General features: G+C 36.3%; 1 pseudogene; it reads left to right on the forward strand.

Annotated features, from left to right (window-relative positions):
• The first annotated feature begins 9158 nt into the window (after window positions 1-9158).
• LOC110223242 (interferon-induced protein with tetratricopeptide repeats 5 pseudogene) lies at window positions 9159-10593 on the forward strand (annotated as a pseudogene).
• Window positions 10594-11056: the final 463 nt, after the last annotated feature.

Raw genomic sequence — 11056 nt, forward strand, 5'->3', positions numbered from 1 at the left:
AGGAAGGAAGGAAGGAAGGAAGGAAGGAAGGAAGGAAGGAAGGAAGGAAAGGAGGAAAGAAAGAAAGAAGAACATTCAAAAAATTACCAATGTATCTTTTGGCAAGAAAATACTTATATTTATTTGGAACCTGTAGCACGTGAGGGGAAGTAATGTGAGATCACAGAAAGGCCAGATGATAGCCTTTAATGTCAGCCTTGAGAATTTTAACTTTGTTCTATATCAATGCAGAGAAATTTGAGATTTTGAGTAAAGAAGCGACATACCTAGGGTATTTTAGGGGAAAAATCTATGTATATTATTAGGAAATGAGAGTAATTGAGAGGGGAAATTATAAAACTAGTTTACTATTCTAAGTAATGGGTAGTAAGGGCCTGAACTTGAGTAGTAGCAATGACAGTAGAAGGGAGATGGATATATGAGAGATTTTTAAGGAAACATCAACTGAACTTAAAACTGAGTGTGTTGTTGAGAAGAAGGAGGTGACAAATGTCTCCCCTTAATCCCATCACTTCCCACATTCTGAGATGTAGCTAAATTGTATACTTCTACTCCTCACATATAACACTCTGTCTCCCAGTTCTATGTTTTTGTACTGGCTATTCTCCATGCATGGAATGTGTCGGTGTTGTTCAGTCATTTCAGTTGTGACCCCATTTGTTTTGTTTTGTTTTGTTTTGTTTCCAAAGCTACCCATTTCCTATTCCAGCTCATTTTACAGATGGGAAAACTGAGGCAAACAGGATTAAGTGACTTGTACAGAGTCACACAGCTAGTAAGTGTCTTAAGCCAGTTTTGAACTAAGGTCTTCTTGACTCCAAACCCAGGACTCTATGCACTGTAGCACCTAACTTCATGGAATGTATTCCCCCCTTGTCAACAATGCATTGAGTTTTTTTTCTTTAAAATGTAGTTCACTTATCATTTCCTGCCCAAAGCCTTTCCTGATCTTCCTACCTCTTATGTAGAGAATGGAGGCATTGGAGAAGATTCAGGCTTCGCTTTGATCTCAGTAATTTGAGGTTATCTGCTCTGAGTGAAAAGAAATGTGGTATTAACTATTTGAGGAGTGTGGGAAAATGTGGAATAGATGCTATCAAGAGAAAGCTCAGTTTTTTTTTCCCTTTGCAAGGGGACTGTGAGAAATACAGAAGAGGGTCACAGTTCAGTTACAGTGATAAGTTGAGAGATGAGGTGAAAAACAGGCTTAATGTCGGGGGAGTTTACATTGAATTCAGTTGGTGTTCAGCAGAGCATAGTAGAAGAGAATAGGTGAAAGATTTGAAGTACAAAGCCTGGAAAATGGAATGAGTGAGAACAGCACAGATATGATAGTTTGATCTGAAGCATTAGAACTGAGTAATTTGTCCCCAGAGAAGTGAACAGTAGGCATGACAGAAACATTGGGGTTAGACAGTGAAGCAAATATTACAGGCAGGAAACAGGTAGAACTTGAGTGGTGAGATGATATAACTTGTGGAGCAAGAGGAAAGGAAGAGGATAAATTGCATAGATTTTGTAGAAACACTTAGTTATATTCATGGACAAATGTTCATGCATCCCTTTGTACATCTCTTTTACCCCCAATGCACATCCAAAACATATAGTTTATGGACCATAATTTGACATTCTCACAGAATATAATAAGTGTGGTAGCAAAGCTTCCATATTCTTCCTGGACTAAATAAATGTAGACACTACTACACATGTGATATGAAGGGAGGAATCTTTCTTCATGGAAGTTATACAGGAAAAGCCTTTGACAAAAGCCTTTCCTAGCTGAATGTAAACACAAAGGACAGAAGTTTTGGGGTTTATCAGGAGTTTGGCTTAAGTTTGTATAAGTATAAAATGTCCAACTTTTGGGAAGGAACACACATTTCACTATGAGAATGCCTTTCATAACCCAGCAATGCTAATTTTGTGCTAAATTGCTAAATTTTAGGCAGAGATGAGTAGCCATATTATTTGTCATTTTTAGTTTTTAATTTTTAATTTTTAATTATATTTAATTTTTAATTTATTTTATATAATACATAATATAATAAAAATGATAATTTAACCAAATGAATTCATATATTCCACACCATCTCAATTAAATTACTAAAAAATGTTTTACTGAATTAAAAAGAATAATAATAAAATTCATTTGGAAGAACGAAAACTCAAGAATATCAAAGGATATAATGAAAAACATGTAAAGGAATGACGGTTAGCAGTATCAGATTTTAAATTATATTGTAATGCAGTAAATATCAAAACTATCTGGTACTGACAGGTACTTTTCTTTGATCTCTTTGGGACATAGCTCTAATAGTGGTATTGCTTGGTCAAAGGATAGGAATGGTTTTATAGCCCTTTGGGCATAGTTCCAAATTGTCCTTGAGAATGGTTTAGATTAGTTCACAACTCCAAGAACAATGCATTAGTGTCCCAATTTTCCTACGCCCTCTCCAACATTTGTCATTTTCCTTTTCTGTCATTTTAGCCATTCTAATAGGTAGGAGGTGGTACCTCATAGTTGCTTTAATTTGCATTCTTCTAATCAAAAATGATTTAGAGCATTTTCCTTATAACTGTAGATAACTTTTTTTTTCTTCAGAGAACTACCCACTCATATCTTTGACCATTTGCCAATTGAGGACTAACTTAAATTCTTATACATTTGATTCAGTTCTTTATATATTTGAGAAATGAGGCCTTTATCAACAAACTTGCAGTAAATATTTCCCCATTTTCTACTTTCCATGGAAAACTAACACCTCTGGTATGAGGGTGTGCTGAACCCTTTTCAGGGCTGCTCATCCACCTGTTGTGTTTACGTTTCACTCAAATATTTCCTGTGGCTCCAGGAAGCTCTGGGATGTGCAGCAGTGTCATACCACAATCAAATAATCTTGGCAGATTAGCTAAACTAAAAGGTACCTGACAGGTGTCAGACCTGTTGGTGAGTTAGAAAGATTTCTATCCCCAGCATTTGAAAGCTAAATAGGCAGATGAGAATCATTGGTTCTGAAGGCTATATTGGTAACTGGTTCTGTGGAGACCTTAGAGCGTTAGACATTGAAGATGTCAAGGACATCCACTGTATGCTGGTCCATTGTCAATTGTCTTCCATCTTGACACTGGATTTCAGTAACTCTAGAAGAGTGAGGATGACTATTTAGTGCAACTCTACCTCACTTAAATACAATTGAAACACAAATAAATTCATCACCTCGTGAAGTCATTGGTTCTTTTTGAAAACAAAGAACCAACAACAATTTTGGCTTCATCAGATTTGCTTGTACAAAACCTTTTCAATTTAATATAATCTTATCCATTTTACTTCCTGTAATGCTCTCTATCCCTTGTTTCATCATAAATTCTTCACTTATCTGTAGATCTAATACATAAGATATTCCATGTTCCTCTATTTTGCTTATGATGTCAAGTTTATGTGTAAATTATGTACCCATTTTAACCTTATCTTGGACAATATGGTGTGAAATGTTGTTGCATACTTAGCTTCTTCAAAACTGCTTTCTACTTTTCCCAGCAGTTTTTTTTTTTTCCAATAGTGAGTTCTTTTCCCAAATGCTTGGATTTTTGTATGTATCAAACACAACATCAATATGGTCATTTACTACTGTGTGTTGTGTACCTAATACCATTGATCCACCATTCTGTTTCTTAGTCAGCATGAGATTTTTTTGATGCTTACTGCTTTGTAATACAGTTTGAGATCTGGTATGGCTAGGCCACCATATTTCACTTTATTTTTTCATTAATTCCCTTGATATTCTTGACCTTTTTTTCTTCCAGATTAATTTTGTTATTTTTTTTTTCTCTAGCTCTTTGTTATGGCACTGAATAAGTAAGTTAATTTAGGTAGAAGTATCTTTTTGTATTATGTGGGCTCAGTCTACCCACGAGTGAATAATATTTTTCCAGTTGTTCAGGTCTAAAGCTATTGGTGTGAAAAGTGTCTTATAATTCTGTTCATATAGTCCATGGGTTTGTTTTAGCAGGTAGACTCCCAAGTATTTTATATTTTCTATAGTTATTTTAAATGGGATTTCACTTTCTATCTCTTGCTGCTGGACTTTGTTGTTAATACACAAAAATTTGAATATTTATGTGTATTTATTTTATATACTGCAACTTTGTTGACATTGTTAATAATTTCAACTAGTTCTTAGTTGATTCTATAAGTATTACATCATATCATCTACAAAGTGTGATAGTTTTGTTTGCTCATTGCCTATTCTAATTCTTTTAATTTTGTTGTCTTCCTTTATTGCTAATGCTAACATTTTTATTGAATAATAGTGACAATAATGGGCATCCTTGCTTCAGCCATGATCTTATTGGGAAGGCTTTTAACCTACTCCCGTTACAGATAATACTTGCTGGTGATTTTAAATAGATACTACTTATTATTTTAATGAAAGTTCAATTTATTCCTATACTTTTTAGTGTTTTTAATTGGAATGATTCTTGTTTTTTCTCAAAAGCTGTTTCTACATTTATTATGATAATCAAATGATTTATGTTGGTTATTTAATTAATATAGTTAATTATGCTAATGGTTTTCCTAATATTGAACCAGTCCTATAGTCCTCATATAAATCCAACTAGCCACAATTAATGATTTTTTGATAGTGCTATAATTTCCTTCTTAGTATTTTATTTAAAATTATTCCATCAATATTCATTGGTGTAATTGTATATAGTTTTCTTTGTCTTCTTTTGCTCTTTCTGATTTGTGTATCAGCACTATATTTTTGTCATAAAAAAAAAATAGTAGGACTCCTTCCCTTGCTGTTTTCCCCCAAATGCAGTATGTAGTATTGAAATCAATTGTTCTTTAAATATTTGATAGAATTTACTTGTGAATCCATCTAATCTTGGCAATTTTTCTTATAGAACCTTTTATAATTGAGTTCTTTTTTTAATTAATGGCTCATTTTTCTAGCTTATTTGTTGACTTTTACCTTGATGTTTAAAAACTCTCTTCATCTAGGCATTGGGAGAAACCATTCCACGTTTCAGGCTTTTTTGTGCTGCTGTTTTCAGAACCACTTCTCCATTTCTGCAAAGTTTTCAGTGCTTTCAAGGTGGTGTGATCTAGAGAGAGTTGTGATTATTGCTCTATTGGTCTGTGCTCTGGTCTTTATCCAGAAGGGGCCTTGCTTCTCTTTTTTTTTTTTAATGTGAACTGTTCAACTTTAATAAGTCCCTTATGATTTCTCTTTCCTGTTTACCTTTTCATGCTTCTCTTGAGTATTGTATTGAAAGTTAAATTTTCTATTCAGCTCTGGTCTTTTCATCTAGAGTGCTTAAAGTCCTCTATTTCACTGAATATCCATTTTTTTTCTCCTGAAGGATTATACTCAGTTTTGCTGGGTAGGTGACTCTTGGTTGTAATCCTATCTCTTTTACCCTCTTGAATATTATATTCCAAGCCCTCTGGCCTCTTAATGTAGAAGCTGATAAATCTTGTTTTATCCTGATTGTATTTCCTCAGTATTTGATTTGTTTCTTTCTGGCTGCTTGCAATATTTTCTCCTTGACATGGGAATTCTGGAATTTGGCTATACTGTTACTAGGAGTTTTCCTTTGGGGATCTCTTTCAGAAAGTGACCAGTAGATTCTTTCAATTTTCTTTTTACCCTCTGGTTCTAGAATATCAGGACAGCTTTTTTGATAATTTCTTGAAAGATGATGTCTAGGCTCTTTTTTTGATTATGGCTTTGAGATAGTCTAATAATTTTTAAATTATCTCTCCTGGATCTCTTTTCCAGGTAATTGTTTTTCCAATGAGATATTTCACATTGTCTTCTATTTTTTTCATTGTTTTGGTTTTGTTTTACAATTTTATTTTTTGTTTCTTGCCTTTTTGGTAAGGCAATTGGGGTCAAGTGACTTGCTCAGGGTCACACAGCTAGTAAGTGTCATATGTCTGAGTGTTTTACAGTTTCTTGATTTCTCATGAAGTCATTAGCTTCCATTTGCTCCATTCTAATTTTTAGGGAAGTATTTTCTTCAGTGAGCTTTTGGACTTCCTTTTCCACTTGGCCTATTCTGCTTTTGAAGGCATTCTTCTCATTGACTTTGTATACTTCTTTTGCCATTTGGGTTAGTCTATTTTGTAAGGTGTTATTTTCTTCAGTATTTTTTGGGGTCTCCTTTAGCAAGCTGTTTACTTGTTTTTCATGATTTTCTTGCATCACTCTCATTTCTCTTCCCAGTTTTTCTTCTACTTCTCTTAATTGCTTCTCAAAATCCTTTTTGAGCTCTTCCATGGCCTGGGACCAATTCATATTTTTCTTGGAAGCTTTGGATGTAGGAGCTTTGACTTTGTTGTCTTTTTCCGGTTGTACGTTTTGATCTTCTTTGTCACCAAAGTAAGTTTCTGTTCTCTCTGACTTTCTTTTCTAGGTTTGCTCATGATCCCAGCCAATTACTTGAGTGTTAGACTCTTTGTTAAGGTAAAGATCTGCTTCCAGTGTGAACAATATGCTGTTCCAAGCTTTGCACATTTTGTGCAGCTGTTTTCAGAGATACTTCTAGGGACCTATGAATTTTCAGTTCTTCCCAGGTAGTATAATCAAGGTCAATGTGTTTATTCCTTTCCTGGCCTGGACTGTGGTCTATGAGTGACTACAAGCACTCCCTTCTGCCTTGGAACTGTGAGGATTGTCTCTGTACTACCACTACAAGCTCCACCATGCCAGCACTCCTTCTTGACCTATGACTGCCACCCAGAACTGTGACCCAGATCCAAGCATGGGCAAAGCAAGAGAATCCCGCTCTGCACCAGTAAAGATATCCCTGCAATGCCTCTCTGATCAGTCACTCTATTTCCCCTCAGTTTGTGCACTGGAAGTTCTAGAAGCCCCCTTGCCTCAGGGGCCTTGCAGGTGGACTGAGGCTGGGACCTAGCTTCTTTCTCACCACAGTCACAGACTTTGCCTACTGACCTTCTAAGTTGTCTTTGGCATTTGTGAGTTGAGGAGTTTGGAAACCACACCAGCTGCCTGTGACTTAGTCCTCTTAGGCCTGCTCCAGGCTCACTTAGGCCTGTTTTGCCTGGGTGCCCATGCCAAACTGCATTCTCTCCCTGCCAGGCAAGATATACCCTTCTGATCACCTCTCCAGGTTGTCTTGGGCTGGAAATTTCTTTCACTCTGTCTTTTTAGGGGTTCTACTGCTTTAGAATTTGTTTAGAGCCATTTTTACAGGTATTTGGAGGGGTTTGGGGGAGTGTTCAAGCAAGTCACTACTTTTACTCGGCCATCTTCTCTCCTTTCTTTTCAAATGATCATCTGTATACTTATTTGTTTGCATACTTTCCACCCCACCTCCCCAGTGGAGTGTAAGCCTTTTGAGGACAGAGAGACTATTCCCCCTATTTTATTTGTACCCCCAGAGCCTAGCAGAAGCAGAGTGGTTTGTGGAATGAACAATATTGGTTTGGGAGACAGAGGACCAGGGTTTCAATTCTGATTTTGTTCTTTGTGGCCTCTCTGACCTTGGGCAAATCATGATTCTATGGAACTTTGTTCCTCCTCTGTAAAAGGAGGATGTTGGACTCTAAGGTCCCTTCTACCTATAAATATATGATCTAAGTAGGCATTTAATAGTTGCTTGTTGGATTAGATTGGGCATACTCAGGAGCAAGTCACATACCTTCTCCAATGTTTGAGTTTCCCCATCTATGCATTTGATGAACCCTACTTAGTAAGATGTAAGCTTCTTGAAGGAAAAACCACAGTCACTTCTTAGCTTTGTGTCTGCAGAACCTAGCAATGGCTCCATTACATGTGCTCTGGGATTCTGTGATGCTGACTTCATGGCTACTCCTGGAAAAAGATGCTCCATCTCTCAGCTCTGGTCACTTTCGCTGTTTGTCCTCCATGCCTGGAATGTTCTCCTTTTTTTCTTCTATTCCCAGTGAAATTCCAGTCCCTGCTTTTCCACAGGCACAAGTGCTAGTACTCCTCTTAGCTCTGAAACTTTGACCATGTCCCTTGCTCTCCTGCAGCCACAAGCACCCATGTTTCTCTCTTCCTTGGGACTGTGACCAGAATTACTGCTTCCTTGTAAAGGACAATATGCAGTGTTCTCTGCCCTGGACCTATAACTTCAAACTGTATATAGGCAATAAAGGTGTCCATCAGTGCCATTTGTTTTCAGTGTCAGCAAAAGGTTCCTTGTCATCCTTTTCTTACCATTTGTATAATTCCCTTTCCACCTCTGGGCTAAGAGTCCTAAAGGTGCTAATGTTGCATATAGTACTTTGGATAGGCCTCCACCCTGGTGTCACAGACCTTTTCTACTCACCTCCCATGTGTCTCAAGCCTCAAAAAAAGCCCTATCTTGATGTTTTCTTGACTCTGATGCTCCAAAATTTGATTTGAAACACTGTTTAAAAACTGTTTGGAGGGAAATGTTGAGCAAGATCAGTTGGTTGCTGTTTCTAATCCACTATTTTGGCTCCCATCTATGTTATTTTAAGCCCATGTAATGTTTGCTTTTTTAGGCTTTTGTTATTAATACTTGATTTCATAACATTTAATGTTTTACAAATGTCTCATTGCCTTAAACCCAGTTCCTGAGTTACTAGACTGGCCCAAGTTAAGGTCTACCCAAGAGATTAATGTCCCCTAAAACATATAGATAACAATTTATTACATTTTGCCTATATATATTCAGTTTAGGATTTTAAGGACTTTAATGATAAAGAGGATCTCTTACTTGCCTGGTTTGTTTTTAAAATTAATTTGAAATACAATAATCTTAATAAGGATAAGTTTTTTTTTCTAAAAGAGGGAGAACATTCCATTTTTCAATGAGCATCACATATAATTTTAAATGGATTTCTTGTAACTGTTTTTGCTATCCTCAATATTCATTACAAAAATTTTTCATATTGTTTCTTTACATTCACGTATAAATACTCTATAATTTCAAAGAGTTCTTTTTCTGATGGGCCCCAAAATACCACAGTTTTGGCTGTCAATAAATCACTACTGAGCAAGCTAAGAATCCACAAATGGTTTCCCTCCTCAGTCCTGAGAAACCACAATTCAGAGCGGCCCTGCAGACAGCAACCTTAAAAGCAAGTAAGAGCATACTACAATACTGCAGAACATTGGACCCAGGCAATAAACATGAGTGAAATATCTAAGATCTCCTTAAGCTTCTTCCTGATGAAGTTGGATTGCCACTTTACTTGAAATCTAGAGAAGGAAGACATTGAGGTATGTTATACAAAACAGAGAACTGATGACGAGCTGGGATATCTGACCACTAAATCCAAAGTCACCCTTTTAAAGTCACTGGGCTTACATGAAACATCTAAAAGGCCAAAATGAAGAATCTTTAGAAAGTTTAAAAAATCCTGAAGAAAATATTCAGGAGGACTATGTTGACCACTCAGAAAAGATAAATTTTGTGACCTTGAGAAACTGTGCCTGGATCTATAATCACAGGGACAGACTCCCTCAAGCTCAGCCTTACCTGGACAAGGTAGAGACAAGTTGTAAGAGGCTATCAAATCCTTTCTGCTATAAAGTAGAGGTTCTAGAAATTGAGTATGAGAAAGGGTGATCACTTCTAAAATCTGGAGGGAGGTATTATGAGAGGGCCAAAGTCTGTTTTGAAAAGGCCCTGGAGTCAGACCCTGAGCACTCTGAATTTCACATTTGATTTGCCATTGTCATGTGCTGAATGGATGATTTTGATAGAAATTGTGCCAGTAGTAAAAGTCTTTCTCTAGGCTTCTGAAGAAGGCACTTGAACTGGATCCAAAAAACACATTTGTTAAGGCTGTCCTGGAACGAAAGCTTCAGGACTCAAGGGCAAGATATGAAAGAGAAAATATATTAAGGAAGACCTTGACCAAGTAACATCTGAGCCCTATGTCTTTCACTATTCAGCAAAATTTTACTGGTGAGAAAACAACCCAAAGAGGGTTATTGAGCTCTTGAAAAAGGCCATAAAACTGGTACCAACCTCTACTTCCCCGCATCATGAAATGGCACTTTGTTATAGGACACAAATTATTCAAATCAAAAAGGCCACATGGAACAAGCCTATGGGAAAGGACAAACAGGAAGTAGACAAACTAATCCTATCTGCCATATTTCATTTTGAAACAGCTGTTAAAGAGAAACCTCTGTTTTTATTTGCTTACTTAGACCTGGCCAACATGTACTCTGAAGCAGATCAGCTTGGAAAGGCAGAGGACATTTTTCAAAAAGTGCTGGGCCTAAAGCCCCTCACAGAAAAGAAACAACAATCCTATTTCAAATATGACCACTTCTTGGAATTCTGCAGGAAAGCTGGAGATCTTGCCATGAACCATTATTTAGAATGTATAAAGATAATCTCAACTTTTGTGCTCCACTTGTAGGGGATTTGCAGAATTTAGCTCTCAAATGGCTGAATCAGAATTCTTTACATGCAAAGACTTTGGGGGCCCTTGGTTTCATTCACACACTGAACAGGGAGAAGAAACAAGCATATTATGAAAGAGCCTTGAGACAAGATCTTAGTAACAGTGAATATACTGGTGTTTTGTTAGAGCTGTGCCTCTTGATTTAAAATTCCACATTTCAGAGTATTTTTTTAATTATTAAAAATTAAAAAAAAATAAGTCTCTACTTATATGAAATGCATTTTCTCAGCTGGTCTGATCTTACCAGAAAAAAGCAAACAATCTCACATAAATCATTTTCTATGAAAGAGTATATTTTATGTATTGCATTTTTTTCTTTGTAAATGCCCTGTTCATCATGTCTCCCTTGAATATTCATAAAGACAATATAGACTTGATAAATTCAATTTGTAAAAGGTGTAGATTTACAAAGGGGGTTCTATGTCAAGCATTTTTATATGAAGCTTTCTCTTAACTCATTTGTGTCTTTCTCCTAAAAATCTATTGTCCTTTCATTTGCACTTAACACTTTTTGTTTCCTATCAAAGCCTTTTTATGTGTTAAACATAAATGATATATCATACCATAGTTTTTTTTCCACTGTTGGGATCAAGTTTTGCAGTTTCATTT

This window comes from Phascolarctos cinereus, unplaced genomic scaffold (genome assembly GCF_003287225.1).
Source record: "Phascolarctos cinereus isolate Bilbo 61053 unplaced genomic scaffold, phaCin_HiC Scaffold_4;HRSCAF=312, whole genome shotgun sequence".
Classification (NCBI taxonomy): Eukaryota; Metazoa; Chordata; class Mammalia; order Diprotodontia; family Phascolarctidae; genus Phascolarctos; species Phascolarctos cinereus.